The sequence below is a fragment of the Ranitomeya imitator genome, chromosome 3 (genome assembly GCF_032444005.1).
Source record: "Ranitomeya imitator isolate aRanImi1 chromosome 3, aRanImi1.pri, whole genome shotgun sequence".
Lineage (NCBI taxonomy): Eukaryota > Metazoa > Chordata > Amphibia > Anura > Dendrobatidae > Ranitomeya > Ranitomeya imitator.
In genome coordinates, this window is record NC_091284.1 from 401,225,217 (window position 1) to 401,242,601 (window position 17,385).

Genomic DNA, 17,385 nt, shown 5'->3' on the forward strand with positions numbered 1-17,385 from the left:
AAAAAAAACCCGCAAAATTAATGAACAGGTTCATTATTTTTCCGCAATGCGTTTTTCATGCGGAAAAACGCACATCATGTGCACAGAAATTGCGGATTCCATTATAAATGATGAGATGCTTAATGTATGCAGATTATTTGCGGTTTTATAGCGCAAAAACGCTAAAAAAACCGCAAATAATCTGCAACGTGTGCACATGGCCTAAAAGGTATCAACCACAGAGGACTCTCAATTCTAAATATTTTTGACCAAACAGTTAAACTTCATGTGCTTTACTTCCATCTAGTGGTAACGTTGGGAAATCACTGGTGACAGGAGGGGAAAGGAAATGCTGACGTAGCCCAGCAGATTGCAGGCCAGTGAGGGAGTAACTGTTCTGTATTCTTGTACTCACCCTGCCTGAAGAGGAAAACATCATCCAGTGACTTCCATTTTGCAGACGTAATCGGTAAATTCATTATTACAGATAATTCTGTTTGCTGTACATGTGTTGTCACCCACTTGCATGCAGCTGATATGTTTGGGGTTGTGGTATCGAGAATGCTTCAGTGCTTTCCAGCAAACTTAATCCTATCTGCAAGTATTTGTAACATTTCTCATGATTATTTACATGTAGTGTTGAGCATTCCGATACCGCAAGTATCGGGTATCGGCCGATATTTGCGGTATCGGAATTTCGATACCGAATTCCGATACTTCCCGCGTATCGGATACCGGAATCGGAAGTTCCCAGAATTCAAACTGAACGCAGCAGCCAATGAGGAATGATTGGAAGTGTGGGCACATCCTGTTTAGCATGGTGGGCATGTAACTACTGGCAAGGCTGTGATTGGCTGCTGAAATGATGTCACTCTGCACTATAAAAAACGCTGCCGCCATTTTGCGCTCACTCTGCTGTGATTTCAGTTAGGGACAGGACGCTGTGTTCTAACTGAGGGCCAGTTGAGATAGCTAATTGCTTTATTTTCCTTTCCCAAGGCTAATTTAGCAAAACGCTGTGTGTTCTTCACTGTTCACCTTGCTCTTGCCTTGCAGCGCTGTTTTAACAGCGTTCTGCAAGGTCTCTGTGTGTGTGTGTGTGTGTGTGTGTGTGTGTGCAGCTCACTCTGTAGTCTGTGTGCAGCCATATACCCGGTTGTATTCAGCTCAGGGGGGGTTCACACTGCCTCACACAGTTGTCCTTTTTTGCTCATAGTGCAGCCTGCTGCACATTTTTTCTAAAATTTCCTATTAGTGTTTTTCCACCCGTCTCCAGCTAAATTGTGGAAAAACACTACATAGGATAACCTAGAGGGGGTTTTTTGGGCTTTGCAGCGCCGTTTACGGCTGTCTGCACGGTCTCCGTGTGAGCCCAGCTCGCCCTGTAGTCTGTGTGCAGCCATAGCCGGTTGGATTCAGCTCAGGGTTCGTTACTGCCTCATACCTTGAAAAAAATTTTCCTTTTTTTTCAAATAGTGCAGCCTGTTTAAAATTTTAAAAAAAAATTTCCTATTAGTGTTTTTCCACCCGTCTCCAGCTAAATTGTGGAAAAACACTACATAGGATAACCTAGAGGGGTTTTTTTGGGCCTTGCAGCGCCGTTTACGGCTGTCTGCACGGTCTCTGTGTGAGCGCAGCTCGCCCTGTAGTCTGTGTGCAGCCATAGCCGGTTGGATTCAGCTCAGGGTGCGTTACTGTCTCATACCTTAAAAAAAAATTTCCTTTTTTTCAAATAGTGCAGCCTGTTTAAAATTAAAAAAAAAATTTCCTATTAGTGTTTTTCCACCCGTCTCCAGCTAAATTGTGGAAAAACACTACATAGGATAACCTAGAGGGGTTTTTTTGGGCCTTGCAGCGCCGTTTACGGCTGTCTGCACGGTCTCTGTGTGAGCGCAGCTCGCCCTGTAGTCTGTGTGCAGCCATAGCCGGTTGGATTCAGCTCAGGGTGCGTTACTGTCTCATACCTTGAAAACAAATTTCCTTTTTTTCAAATAGTGCAGCCTGTTTAAAATTTAAAAAAAAAAATTCCTGTTAGTGTTTTTCCACCCGTCTCCAGCTAAATAGTGGAAAAACACTACATAGGATAACCTAGAGGAGGGTTTTTGGGCCTTGCAGCGCCGTTTACGGCTGTCTGCACGGTCCCCGTGTGAGTTAAACTTGCTCTGTAGTCCGATCTGCATAAACAAAAAAAAAAGTAAAGTTCACCAAACACAACTTAACACTTGTGTAGGCCACATTTGAAAAATAATAAAGTTTAGTCCACACTTTACAACATTAGTGTTTCTTACACCTGTTAGGAGGAGCATTTCAGGAATAAGCACACTAAGGCCTTAGTACTTTTCTGCTTATCTTTATCTGTCAACCAAGATGAAGAGGGCAGGGAGTAAGGCACGTGGGCGTGGGCGCGGAGCAGGGAGAGGAGCAGGGAGAGGACGTGGTGATTCTGTGCCTGCTGCGGGCATCGGTGATTCGTCGTCACTCAGTTTCAGCAGGGAACAGTCCTTCATGCGCAGCTTTGTCGGAGAGCGCCGTGCACCGCTGCTGCGTGAAGACCAAATTGAAGCCGTTGTCGGGTGGATGGCAGCTAACGCCTCGGCATCGACTTCAGTTAGTGCCACATCCTCTCAGGCACAGAGCACTGGAGAGCAGCCATCTGTCTCTTCACCACCTGCCAAATTGGCCAGGCAGTCAGAGAGCCCAGGACAGGAGCCGTCTCTACTTCTGTTCTCTGAATCTCTTGGCTTGGAAACGGGGCCAGCCAAGCAGCATTGGAGAAATGGAAGAAGAGGCAGTGTGCAGTGATGCCCAACAGCTTTGTCTCTCTGACTCTGAAGAGGCGGGTGGGCCAGTGCCTCCGGTGACCATAGCGCAGTACGCATCTGATGATGAAACTCAGGTGCCGCTTTCTGGTGCGTACTGTGCTGCCGAGACTACCCAGGAGGAGCAGTTGGTGGCAGAGGGTAGTGGAGATGATGAGGTCGTTGACCCATCGTGGCGTGAGGAACAGGAAGATGGTGGGAGCAGCTCTGAGGAAGAGATTCCCCTTACGGGCCAAAGAGGGAGAGGGAGGGGGAAGACTGCGGAGCCTGTAGCATCCACTTTGGCACCCGTTAGGAGCCTGTCTCTTTCCAAAGCCAAAAAGGGCGCTCCCAAGACTTGCAGTGCCTGGTCCTTTTTTGACACAGTTGCAGATGACATTTGTTTTGTCAAATGCAAGCTGTGTCATCAGAAAGTAAAAAGAGGGAAAAATGTCAGCAACCTCAATACCACAAATATGTGGAAACATGTGCGGACCAGGTACGCGGTGGAGTTACAGAAACACACTGAAGATGTAGGCCAACCAACAGCGGCAGCTACCACCTCTTCAGCTCGTGTTGCCTCTTCCTCCAGCTCACGCACAGCTGGTTTGGCTTCCTCCCAGGATCGCCATGGAAGAACCTCTGGCACTGATGTCCAGAGACCTTGTGTAATTCCACCCACAGCACCACCTTCCCAGTCATCCTCACACTCCCAGTCTACTCTACAGCCATCGGTAGTACAGGCATGGGAGAAAAGGCGGGCATTCTCGGCCAACCACCCCCGAGCACAGGCTCTGAATGCAGGCATTGCCAAACTGTTGTCCCTGTAAATGCTCTCATTCAGGCTGGTGGAGACTGACAGCTTCCGTGACTTGATGGCATTGGCAGTCCCACAGTACAAGGTGCCCAGCCGCTTTTACTTCAGCAGGCAAGCTGTCCCTGCCCTGCACAGGCTTGTTGAGGGAAACATAAAACATGCGCTACTGAACGCCGTCAGTAGCAAGGTCCACCTCACCACCGATGCGTGGACCAGTCAGCATGGACAGGGGCGATACGTTTCCCTCACTGCCCATTGGGTTAATGTTGTTGAGCCAGGTACAGATCGTGCGAGTGGCGCAGGACGTGTCCTGCCCACTCCAAGGATTGCAGGAATCCAGTCTGTACGCATTGACTCCTCCTCTTACACAAGTTCCTCAGAATCATCTCTGCAGGAGCCGTCACAGTCCACCTCCACATGGACCCGTGAACGTTTACCTATGACCGACATGAGCACAGCCGTGGCCAAACGTCAGCAGGCCATCTTGAAACTAGTTTCATTGGGGAATCGAAGCCACACAGCGCAGGAGCTCTGGAATGCCATCAAGCAGGAGAGCGATGTGTGGTTACTGCCAGCGAATCTCCAGCCAGGCATGGTAGTGTGTGACAATGGCCGAAATCTGGTGGCAGCTTTGGCCCTTGGCAACCTCACTCACATCCCATGTCTGGCACATGTGCTCAATTTGGTTGTGCAGAGTTTTCTGAGGGACTATCCGGATCTTGATGCCCTGCTGCACAGGGTCCGCCTAGAGTGTGCTCACTTGCGGCGTTCCAGCTTGGCAAGATCCCGCATTGCTGCTCTGCAGCGCCGATTCCGCCTTCCGGAACACCGCATCATATGTGACCTACCTACCCGGTGGAATTCCACGTTACATATGTTGGAGCGGTTGTGTGAGCAGCAGCAAGCAGTTATGGAGTACCAGCTGCATCAGGCGCAAAGAAGTCGCAGTCAGCGCCACTCAGACTTCACAACCACAGAGTGGGCCACTATGAAGGACGTCTGCCAGGTTTTGCGTCCTTTTGATTATTCCACGCGGATGGCAAGTGCAGATGATGCACTAGTCAGCATGACTGTCCCCCTTATCTGCCTGCTTCAGCAAACTTTGCAAGGGTTAAGGGATGATGTTGTGGAAGAGGTGGAGGATGAGGAGTCACCTTTTCCATCAGCTTCTGGAGAATCAGCGCCACGTGGATCCTCACAAAGGGGTACGCAGGGGCCACTTTGTGAGGAGGATGAGGAGGAGTCAGTGGAGGAGGAAGAGCTCCGTCCAGAGGAGGGAGCGACACAATTGTCCAGTGGTCAGTGTGTACAGCGAGGGTGGGGTGATGACGAGCGGGCAGAGATCATGTCTCAAGCAGGGGACAGCGTTTCTGGGCCAGTTGGCAGTCTGCAGCACATGGTGGATTTCATGCTGCAGTGCCTGAGAAACGACCGCCTCATCGACCACATTCTCAACATGCCTGATTATTGGGTGTTCACCCTCCTCGATCCTCGCTACCGGGACAACGTCCAAAACCTCATCCCAGCGTTGACCCGGGAGCGTAAATTGCGGGAGTACCACGACACACTGGTGAATTCCATCATCTTCTCCAGTCCAACTGAGAGGAGTGCTGCTAGTGCTTTAAAAAGCAGCTCAGTGCGTCGAGGCAGTGGGGGAGGCTCTGCCCAAAGAGGGAGCAGAAGCAGTGCCTCTGCCCAAGGCAAGCCCAGTATGGCACAACTCTGGCACACTTTTGTGTGCCCGCCCCAAATGTCTACACCATCACCGGTGGCTTCAGTCAGCAGGAGGCAACGGTTCCGTCAGATGGTGACAGACTACATGGCTTGCCCTCTTACTGTACTCCCAGACGGCTCTTCCCCGTTCAAGTTTTGGGTCTCTAAGCTGGATACATGGCCAGAGCTAAGCCAGTATGCATTGGAGGTGCTGGCTTGCCCTGCGGCTAGTGTCTTATCGGAACGTGTCTTTAGTGCCGCAGGTGGTGTACTAACAGACCGTCGCATGCGACTATCCTCCGATAACGTTGACCGGCTTACTTTCCTGAAAATGAACCAGGCCTGGATCTCGCAGGAATTTGCCACTCCTCTGCCTGATTAAGTAATTGGGTGTCATCCAGGTCTCCTGATGTGTTCATCTTTCTACCACCTGAACTGCTATTCCTGGGCTCCAACACCGCCAGTTGCGGCTCAGAAGTGCAGGCTGCACAGTAAAAACATACGACCCAGTGTTATTGGGTTTCAGTAACGTCAGCTGATCCCCAGCTGTGTAGACGGCAATGTGTCCTGCGACCGCCACGCTGGCACAACAACCTAAATGTAAGGGAACGTGTTCCCCCCCCCCCCCCCCCCCGTCGTTTGTTACTGAAAGAGCCATCTTGTGCAGCAGTAATGCTGCACAAGGAAAAGGTAGCTCTTTTAGTTTAGCTCCTTGCACACGCAGAACTTAACACTTATAAAATGTGTTCACTGATACCGTTATACCGTCCCGGAGCTGGGACTTTCCTTCGTAATGTGACGCAGCACAGCCGTCATTCCTACCCCCTTGGTGCCATGCGCTGCCTCCTCAGCGTTGTTTTAAGCTGTCATGGAGCCTGCGCTGTTCTGTTATCCCTTGGCCATGCCCTATTTGCGCTGCCTGTCTTCTGACATAATTTGGTGTCAGGCTGGCTGCGCCTGTGCGGCCGCGCTGCCCGAGATCCCGCCTCGCAGTGTCTTCTGATTGAATCACACTGCGGGCCTGGGATCCATGGGCATGCGCAGTGCATATCTTCCCCTCGGGCTCTCGCTCATCTCCCTCCGCCTTCTTTAGACTGTGCGCCATCAGCTGATCCCTAATAGCATGCCACGGCCGTGACACCGCACAGTCTGAAGAAGAGGGAAGGAGGGGAGTGAGAGTCGAGGATATGCACTGTGCATGCCCATTGCTCCAAGGCCCGCAGTGGGATTGCGTTAGACGACACTGCGAGGTGGGATCTGGAGCAGCGTGGACGCACAGGCACTGACAGCCTGACACCAAATTATGTCAGAAGACAGGCAGCGCTAATTGGGCATGGCCAAGGGATAACAGAACAGCGCAGGCTCCGTGACAGCTTAAAACAATGCTGAGGAGGCAGCGCACGGCACCAAGGGGATAGGAATGACAGCTGTGCTGTGTCCCATTACGAAGGAAATTCGCACCTCCGGGATGGTTTAACGGTATAAGGGGACACATTTTTAGTGTTTACTTCTGTGTTTGCAAGGAGCATAATTAAAAGAGCAACCTTTTCCTTTTGCATCCTTAGTGCTGCACAAGATGGCTCTTTCAGCTACAAACGTCTTGGGGGGGGGGGGTTAAAGGTTCCCTTTCAACTTGCTCCAATCAGGCTTCGGCCTACACTCTGTTCCTCTGCTCCTCCTGCTGTCCCTGGGCTCTATCACCGCCAGTTGGTGCCTGGAAGTGCTGTCACCACAGTCAACAGTCGCTCCTCTGTTATTGGGGTTCAGTAACGTCAGCTGATCCCCAGCTGTGTGTGCGGCAATACCTCCAATCTGCTCCTCCTGCTGTCCCTGGGCTCTAACACCGCCAGTTGGTGCCTGGAAGTGCTGTCTGCACAGTCAACAGTCGCTCCTCTGTTATTGGGGTTCAGTAACGTCAGCTGATCCCCAGCTGTGTATCTGGCAACGTGTCATGCGACCGCCACGCTGGCACAACTAAAATGTAAGGGGACCTGTCCCCCCCCCCCCGCCCCTAGGCGTTTGTTACTGAAAGAGCCACCTTGTGCAGCACTAATACTGCACAAGGAAAAGGTCGCTCTTGAAATTATGCTCTTTGCAAACGCTGAACTACACACTCATGTAATGTGTCCCCTCACACCGTCCAACCGTCCCGGAGGTGGGACTTTCCTTTGTAATGTGACGCAGCACAGCCGTCATTGCTACCCCCTTGGCACCGTGCGCTGCCTCCTTAGCGTTGTTTGATTCCGTCATGGACCCTGCGCTGTTATGTTATCCCTTGGCCATGCACAGTGTGCGCTGCCCGTCCTCTGACATCATTTGTTGTCGTCCTGGCTGCGCCTGTGCGTCCACGCTGCCCGAAATCCCACCTCGCAGTGTCGTCTAATGTGATCCCACAGTGGGCATGGTATCCATGGCCATGCACAGTGCATATACTAGCCTCTCACTCCCCTTCTTCACGCTTCTTCAGACTAGGCGGCGTCAGCTGATCCCTAATAGCATGCCACGGCCGTGACGCCGCACAGTCTGAAGAAGCAGGAAGGAGGTGAGTGAGAGGCGATGATATGCACTGCGCATGCCCATGGATCCCTGGCCCGCAGTGGGATTACATTAGATGACACTGCGAGGTTGGATCTCGGGCAGCTTGGACGCACAGGCACTGCCAGCCTGACACCTAAATGATGTCAGAAGACGGGCACCGCTAACTGTGCATGGCCAAGGGATAACATTACAGCGCGGGCTCCGTGACAGAACCAAACATCGATGAGGAGGTGGCGCACGGCACCAAGGGGGTTGGAATGACGGCTGTGCTGTGTCACATTACAAAGGAAAGTCCCACTTCCGGGACGGTTTGACGGTGTGAGGGGACACATTATATGAGTGTGTACTTCAGCGTTTGCAAGGAGCATAATTTTCGGAGCCACCATTTTCCATGTGCAGTATTACTGCTGTACAAGATGGCTCTTTCAGCAACAAATGCCTGGGTGGGGGGGAGGTTAAAGGTTCCCTTTCAACTTGCTCCACTGCAGGCTTCGGCCTACACTCTGCTCCTCTTTGATTCCCTGGGTTTCAACACTGTCAGTTGCCACCTGGAAGTGTTGTCTACACAGAAAAAACACTAGCTAATGTGTCAGTGGGGTTCAGCACCGCCAGCTGTTCCCCTGCTGTGTAGTCGGCAACGTGTCCAGCACAAGCCACGCTGGCACAACAGAACAAAAGCTTCCACCAGTGCAGGCTTCGGCCTACACTCTGCTCCTCTCCTCCTGCTGCTGCCCCTGGGCTCAAACACCGCTAGTTTTTGCCCGGAAGTGCTAGCTGCACAGAGAAAAACACCAGCCAATGTGTTAGTGGTGTTCAGCAACGCCAGCTGTTCCCCTGCTGTGTAGCTGGCAACGTGACCTGCAAACGCCACGCAGGCACATGAACTGAAATTAAAGGGACCCTGCCACCCACCCCAAGGTGTTTCTATGTATAACAGCTACCTTGTACAGCAGTAATGCTGCATTTGTACAAGGTGGCTGACTTTTTCTCCTTGCCAACGTGGAACTCAACACGTACAAAATGTGTCTCATTGAGACCATTCCACTGTCCCTGAAGTGTGACTTTCCTTTCTAATGACACGCACCCCCCCCCTTGGGAGCGCTGCCCGTCTTCTGACATAATTGGTTGGCTGCCTGTGCCTGGGCGTCCGCCCTGCCCGACACAACCCCCCTCGTTGTCTCATATATTTTGGCTGCGAGGGTGTGATTGATGGGCATGTGCAGTGCATATGTTCGCCTGTCTTAACTCATCTCCTTCCGCCTTCTTCAGACTGTGCGGCCTCATGGCCATGGTAGGCGATAAGGGATCAGCTGAGCCACCCAGTCTGAAGCAGGTGTAAGGACATGTGTGAGCGGCAAACATATTTACTGCACAAGGCCACGAATCCCAGCCACGCAGTGTGATTTGTTGAAAACACACTGCGGGTCTGGGATTCATGGCCATTGCTAACCGCACCGGCCAACATGAAATGAGGTGAGAACACAGGCAGCGCTCACAGCGCATGGCCAAGGGATCACTATAGCGCAGACTCCTGTACAGCAAATAACAACGCTCAGGAGGCTGCGCCCAGCACCAAGGCGTTATTTATGTGCACCTGTGCTGCGTCTCCTTAAAAAGACAAGTCACGCCTCCAATACAGAACTGAACTACTGTTCAATGGGCTAAATTGTGTACGTCTTTCATTCTGCGTGTGCAATGAGCAAAACTTAAAGAGCAACCTTTAACTTGTGGAGCTTTACTGCTGCACAAGGTGTGGCTCTTCAACATTGTAACACCTGAGGGTGGGTTAAAGGTTACCTTTGAAATTGGTTCAAGTAGGCTTCCGCCTACACTCTGCTCCTCCTGCAGACCCTGGGCTCTAACTACGCCTGTTGGGGCTCGGAAGTGCTGGCTGCACAGAGAAAAACACCCACCATTGTGTCAGTGGGGTTCAGCACCGCCAGCTGTTCCCCTGCTGTGTAGCCGGCATCGTGTCCAGCACAAGCCACGCTGGCACTACAGACCAAAAGCTGCCACCAGTGCAGGCTTCGGCCTACACTCTGCTCCTCTCCTCCTCCTGCTGACCCTGGGCTATAACACCGCCAGTTGTAGCCTGGAAGTGCTAGCTGCACAGAGAAAACCACCCGCCAATGTGTTAGTGGGGTTCAGCAACGCCAGCTGTTCCCCTGCTGTGTAGCTGGCAACGTGTCCTGCAAACGCCATGCAGGCACCTGAACTGAAATTAAAGGGAAGCTGGCCCCACCCCCCCAGGTCTATAACAGCCACCTAGTACAGCAGTACTGCTGCATTTGTACAAGGTGGCTGATTTTTTCTCCTTGCCCACGTTTAATTAAACACGTACTAAATGTGTCTCATTGAGACCATTCCACTGTCCCTGTGGTGTGACTTTCCTTTCTAATGATACGCAGCACCACCCTTGGTAGCGCTTCCCGTCTTTTGACATCATTGGTTAGCTGGCTGCGCCTGTGCGTCTGCCCTGCTCGAAACAACGCCCCTCGGTGTCTTATTTTGTTGGACAGCGAGGGTGTGATTGATGGGCATGTGCAGTGCATATGTTTGCCTGTGTTCACTCATCTCCTTCCGCCTTCTTCAGACTGGGTGGCCTCATGGCCGCGGCATGCGATAAGGGATCAGATGAGGCCGCCCAGTCTGAAGCAGGTGTAAGGACATGTGTGAGCGGCAAACATATTTACTGCACAAGGCCACGAATCCCAGCCACGCAGTGTGTTTTTTTGAAAACACACTGTGGGTCTGGGATTCATGTCCATCGCTAACCGCAATGGCCGACATGAAATGAGGTCAGAAGACAGGAAGTGCTCACAGAGCATGGCCAAGGGATAACAATAGCGCAGTCTCCTGTACAGCAAATAACAACGCTCAGGAAGCTGCGCCCATGCACCAAGGTGTTATTTTGGACACCTGTGCTGCGTATCCTTAAAAAGACAAGTCATGCCTCCACTACTGTTTGACAGTATAATGGGCTAAATAGTGTATGTGTTTTATTCAGCGTGTGCAAGGAGCAAAATTAATAGAGCAACCTTTTACTTGTGCAGCATTAATGCTGCACAAGGTGTGGCTCTTGTACCTTGCTACACCTGAGGGGGGGTTAAAGGTTACCTTTAAAATTGGTTCAACTAGGCTTCAGCCTACACTCTGCTCCTCTCCTCCTCCTGCTGACCCTGGGCTCTAACACCGCTAGTTTTTGCCCGGAAGTGCTAGCTGCACAGAGAAAAACACCCGCCATTGTGTTAGTGGGGTTCAGCACCGCCAGCTGTTCCCCATGCTGTGTAGCCGGCATCGTGTCCAGCACAAGCCACGCTGGCACAACTGTTGTGAATTCTGTGGCAGAGTTCACTCCTGTGGTCACAAGTGGTACTTCGGCTGATTCTCTCTGGGAGCTTCCGTTTGTGGAGGAAAGTGGTACTGCAACTTCTGAGTTTCCTCCCTCAGGTGATCTGGTGAGGTCGTTAGCTGCTTCTCTACTTAACTCCACCTGATGCTTTGATCCATGCTTCCTGTCAATGTTCCAGTGTTGGACTTGTGTTTCTCTGGATCATTCCTGTGGCCTGCTGCTCTGCATAGCTAAGTGCTTCTTTGCTATTTGTTGCTATTTTTTCTGTCCAGCTTGTCTATTTGTTTTGCTGGAAGCTCTGGGACGCAAAGGGTGTACCTCCGTGCCGTTAGTTCGGTACGGAGGGTCTTTTTGCCCCCTTTGCGTGGTTTTCTTTAGGGTTTTTTGTAGACTGCAAAGTTCTCTTTGCTATCCTCGCTCTATCTAGAATATCGGGCCTCACTTTGCTGAATCTATTTCATCCCTACGTTTGTCTTTTCATCTTACTCACAGTCATTATATGTGGGGGGCTGCCTTTTCCTTTGGGGTATTTCTCTGAGGCAAGGTAGGCTTATTTTTCTATCTTCAGGCTAGTTAGTTTCTCAGGCTGTGCCGAGTTGCATAGGGAGCGTTAGGCGCAATCCACAGCTGCCTCTAGTTGTGTTTGGAGAGGATCAGGAATTGCGGTCTACAGAGTTTCCACGTCTCAGAGCTCGTTCTATTATTTTGGGTTATTGTCAGATCACTGTATGTGCTCTGATCGCTATGTACATTGTGTTACTGAATTGCCTATCATAACACACAACAGACCAAAAGCTGCCACCAGTGCAGGCCTCGGCCTACACTTTGCTCCTCTCCTCCTCCTGCTGACCCTGGGCTCTAACACCGCCAGTTTTTGCCCAGACATGCTAGCTGCACAGAGAAGAACACCAGCCAATGTGTTAGTGGGGTTCAGCACCGCCAGCTGTTCCCCTGCTGTGTAGCCGGCAACGTGACCTGCAAACGCCACGCAGGCACATGAACTGAAATTGAAGGGAGCCTGGCCCCCACCCCCAGGTGTTTCTATGTATAACAGCCACCTTGTACAGCAGTAATGCTGCATTTGTACAAGGTGGCTGACTTTTTCTACTTGCCCACGTTTAATTAAACACGTACTAAATGTGTCTCATTGAGACCATTCCACTGTCCCTGAGGTGTGACTTTCCTTTTTAATGACACGCATCACCCCCATTGTTAGCGCTGCCCGTCTTCTGACATCATTGGTTGGCTGGCTGTGCCTGTGCGTCCGCCCTGCCCAACACAACGCCCCTCGTTGTCTCATATATTATGACTGCGAGGGTGTGATTGCTGGGCACGAGCAGTGCATATCTTCGCCTGTCTTCACTCCCCTCCTTCCGCCTTCTTCAGACTGTGCGGCCTCATGGCCGTGGCAGGCGATAAGGGATCAGCTGAGGCCGCCCAGTCTGAAGCAGGTGTAAGGACATGTGTGAGCGGCGAACATATTTACTGCACAAGGCCACGAATCCAAGCACCGCAGTGTGACTTTATGAAAAGGCACTGTGGCTCTGGGATTTGTGGCCATCGTTAACCGCACCGGCCAACATGAAATGAGGTCATAAGACGGCCTGCACTAACAGGGTATTGCCAAGGGATAACACAAGAGCGCAGTCTCCTGTACTGCAAATAACAACGGTAAGGAATCAGCGCCCAGCACCTAGGTGTAAATTTTGACACCTGTGCTGCGTCTTCTTCAAAAGAAAAGTCACGCCTCCACTACTGTTTGACAGTATAATGGGCTAAATAGTGTACGTGTTTTATTCAGCGTGTGCAAGGAGCAAAATTAAGAGAGCAACCTTTGACTTGTGCAGCATTAATGCTGTTCAAGGTGTGGCTCTTGTACCTTGCAACACCTGAGGGGGGGTTAAAGGTTACCTTTGAAATTGGTTCAACTAGGCTTCGGCCTACAATCTGCTCCTCTCCTCCTCCTGCTGACCCTGGGCTCTAACACCGCTAGTTTTTGCCCTGAAGTGCTAGCTGCACAGAGAAAAACACCAGCTAATGTGTTAGTGGGGTTCAGCACCGCCAGCTGTTCCCCTGCTGTGTAGCCGGCATCGTATCCAGCACAAGCCACGCTGGCACAACCGACCAAAAGCTGCCACCAGTGCAGGCTTCGGCCTACACTCTGCTCCTCTCCTCCTGCTGCTGCCCCTAGGCTCAAACACCGCTAGTTTTGGCCCGGAAGTGCTAGCTGCACAGAGAAAAACACCAGCCAATGTGTTAGTGGGGTTCAGCAACGCCAGCTGTTCCCCTGCTGTGTAGCCGGAAACGTGACCTGCAAATGCCACGCAGGCACATGAACTGAAATTGAAGGGAGCCTGCCCCCCACCCCCAGGTGTTTCTATGTATAACAGCTACCTTGTACAGCAGTACTGCTGCATTTGTACAAGGTGGCTGACTTTTTCTACTTGCCCACGTGGAACTCAACACGTACAAAATGTGTCTCATTGAGACCATTACACTGTCCCTGAGGTGTGACTTTCCTTTCTAATGATACGCAGCACCACCCTTGGTAGCGCTTCCCGTCTTTTGACATCATTGGTTAGCTGGCTGCGCCTGTGCGTCCGCCCTACTCCAAACAACGCCCCTCGGTTTCTTATTTATTTTGTCAGCGAGGGTGTGGTTTATGGGCACAAGCAGTGCATATGTTAGCTTGTCGTCATTCATCTCCTTCCGCCTTCTTCAGACTGTGCAGCCTCATGGCCGCGGCATGCGAGAAGGGATCAGCAGAGGCCGCCCAGTCTGAAGCAGGTGTAAGGACGTGTGTGAGCGGCCAAAATATTTACTGCTCAAGGCCACGAATCCCAGCACCGCAGTGTGACTTTATGAAAAGGCACTGTGGGTCTGGGATTTATGGCCATCGTTAACCGCACCGGCCAACATGAAATGAGGTCATAAGACGGGCAGCGCTAACAGGGCATTGCCAAGGGATAACACAAGAGCGCAGACTCCTGTACAGCAAATAACAACGCTCAGGAAGCTGCGCCAAGCACCAAGGCGTAATTTGGGACACCTGTGCTGCGTCTCCTTAAAAAGACAAGTCACGCATCCACTACAGTTTGACTGTAGAATGGTCTAAATTGTGTACGTCTTTCATTCAGCCTGTGCAAGTAGACAAATTAATAAAGCAACCTTTCACTTGTGCAGCATAAATACTGCACAAGGTGTGTCTCTTGTACTTTGTAACACCTGAGGGGGGGTTAAAGGTTTCCTTTGAAATTGGTTCAACTAGGCTTCGGCCTACACTCTGCTCCTCTCCTCCTCCTCCTGCTTCACCACGGGCTCTAACATCGCTAGTTTTTGCCCGCAAGTGCTAGCTGCACAGAGAAAAACACCCGCCATTGTGTTAGTGGGGTTCAGCAATGCCAGCTGTTCCCCCACTGTGTAGCCGGCCAAGTGTCCTGCAAACGCAACGCAGACACAAAGCTGCCTCCAGTGCAGGCTTCGGCCTACACTCTGCTCCCCCTGCTTACCCTTTGCTCCAGCACCGTTAGTTGGGGCTCTAGGAAGACAATCTTTAATAGGCAACGCATCTGGGTTCCAGCACCGCCAGCTGGTCCTCGGTCGTGCCATTGGCTCTTGCACACTGGGGCAACGCATCCGGGTTCCAGCACCGCCAGCTGGTTCTCGGCAGTGTTTTTGTCACAGGTACTCCCTCGTGCCAAACCTGGTTTCAGCACCGTCAGCTATTCCCGGGTTGTGTCAAGCTCGCTGAGACGCCTATGCTTGCCCCGTCGTGTTGCGGTCGAGTTAGCCAACTCCAGGGTGCCTCCAGTTTAGGAGCTTCCTATGTGGGCTGCATGAATTGGTAGTCAAGGCTGGTTCTGTAGTGCCAGTAGGCCCAGCTCCCCCTGTAGGACTGTTGGGGTTCGGTAACTGCGGCTGCCTCGCGGCCTAGCTGTTCTCTCCTCTCCTGTGGCCCTTCGGGTCCACCACCTGGTTCCAGCACCGTTAGCTGGTTCCGGGCCGAGCCTTTGGCTTAGGTGCCTCCTCCTGGGTATCCGAGTTCCGCCAACGCCAGGCGGTCCTTGGTAGTGCTTTTAAGCGCGGGCACCTACAGCTTAGTAACCGGGTTCCAGCACCGTCAGCTGGTCCTCGGTCGTGCCATTGGCTCTTGCACACTGGGGCAACGCATCCGGGTTCCAGCAACGCCAGCTGGTTCTCGGCAGTGTTTTTGTCACAGGTACTCCCTCGTGCCAAACCTGGTTTCAGCACCGTCAGCTGTTTCCGGGTTGTGTCAAGCTCGCTGAGACGCCTATGCTTGCCCCGTCGTGTTGCGGTCGAGTTAGCCAACTCCAGGGTGCCTCCAGTTTAGGAGCTTCCTATGTGGGCTGCATGAATTGGTAGTCAAGGCTGGTTCTGTAGTGCCAGTAGGCCCAGCTCCCCCTGTAGGACTGTTGGGGTTCGGTAACTGCGGCTGCCTCGCGGCCTAGCTGTTCTCTCCTCTCCTGTGGCCCTTCGGGTCCACCACCTGGTTCCAGCACCGTTAGCTGGTTCTCGGCAGTGTCTTTTGCTCTTGTACCTTCTGCTCCCCATCCTGGTTCCAGTACCGTCAGCTGGTTCCGGGCAGAGCCTTTGGCTTAGGTGCCTCCTTCTGGGTATCCGAGTTCCGCCAACGTCAGGTGGTCCTTGGTAGTGCTTTTTAGCACGGGTACCTCCTGCTTAGTAACCGGGTTCCAGTAACGTCAGCTGGTCCTCGGTAGTTCCATTGGCTCTTGGACCTTCGGCTACCCATCCGGGTTCCAGTACCGTCAGCTGGTTCTCGGCAGTGTCTTTTGCTCTTGTACCTTCTGCTCCCCATCCTGGTTCCAGTACCGTCAGCTGGTTCCGGGCAATGCCTTTGGCTTAGGTGCCTCCTTCTGGGTATCCGAGTTCCGCCAACGTCAGGCGGTCCTTGGTAGTGCTTTTTAGCACGGGTACCTCCTGCTTAGTAACCGGGTTCCAGTAACGTCAGCTGGTCCTCGGTAGTTCCATAGGCTCTTGAACCTTCGGGTAGCCATCCGAGTTCCAGTTCCATCAGCTGGTTCTTGGCATTTTCTCAGCCTTCTTGTACCTTCTGCTACATTTCCAAGTTGAAGACCCTAACGTCGACGACCAGGAAGACCACCCCGATGACGACGACGGCGGAGATGACGACGGCGGAGATGACGACGGCGGAGATGACGACGGCGGAGATGACGACGGCGGAGACGACGACGGCGGAGACGACGACATGGAAGACCGAGAAGCAGAAGAACAAGAGGCTGCAGAACAAAGAGCAGAAGAACATTAAGCATAACACTTAATATCAGAGCAAAAGATATTATCTAAATTATATGCAGAAGAAGACTAAGCAGTGTATGGGGGTGAGTCCGTTCCTCCTCGTGGTGCCCCTGGATAAAGCCTGATGCTGCAGGCCAAACTGAACGTGGACAAATGTAACTTTTGTGACTGGCAGAACGGAAGGTGTAATCTTCCAACTTTTATAGATAACAACTACGGGAATGCCTGTCACAAATGAGAATATGATGAAGAAGTAGAATAGGAAGAATAATAACAGTTGAATAAAATGAATATGTAGAATAGGAAGAATAATAATAGTTGAATAAAATTAATATGAAGAATGTATTAAAAAAAAAAAAAAAGGTAAAGGATGAAGAAGAAGATGAATAAGGTGAAGAAGAAGTTGATGTCAAAGATGCTGATGATGATGAAGATGAAAGTTTCGGAAAAGTAAAAAAAAAAGAAGGGGAAGGGCGTGGAATAGTGAAACATCAATATCTGACAAAATAAAAAAAAAATTTTACATAGTCAATATCTGTCACTCCGAACGTCTTTAAAAAAAAAAAACATGCTATTCTATTTGATTGGGCTAAACCTCTATGACTTTAATGTCTCCGCCACCTCCCCAAATACATCCTGCATTATTCTTAGTTGTTTTCCTTCATGTAGAATGAACCTACAAGGAAAGAAAGGGTTTATTTTAATTCCGATATTTTGGTCCCATTGACTTGCATTGGGATCGGGTATCGGTATCGGCGATATCCGATATTTTTTGAATATCGGCCGATCCTATCCGATACCGATACTTTACGATATCGGAAGGTATCGCTCAACACTATTTACATGTATTAAAGGGAATCTTTTATTACAAAAACCCTAATTATTTGCAG

At 51.3% G+C, this 17,385-nt stretch overlaps 1 protein-coding gene across 1 annotated transcript in view; it reads left to right on the forward strand.

Annotated features, from left to right (window-relative positions):
- The first annotated feature begins 366 nt into the window (after positions 1–366).
- The window catches only part of INPP5B (inositol polyphosphate-5-phosphatase B), a 299,917-nt gene continuing 282,898 nt past the window's right edge, over positions 367–17,385 (forward strand). Inside the window, exon 1 of the mRNA XM_069757108.1 lies at positions 367–448. The gene's annotated coding sequence lies outside the window, so the exon portion shown is untranslated. The remainder of the gene's footprint in view (positions 449–17,385) is intronic.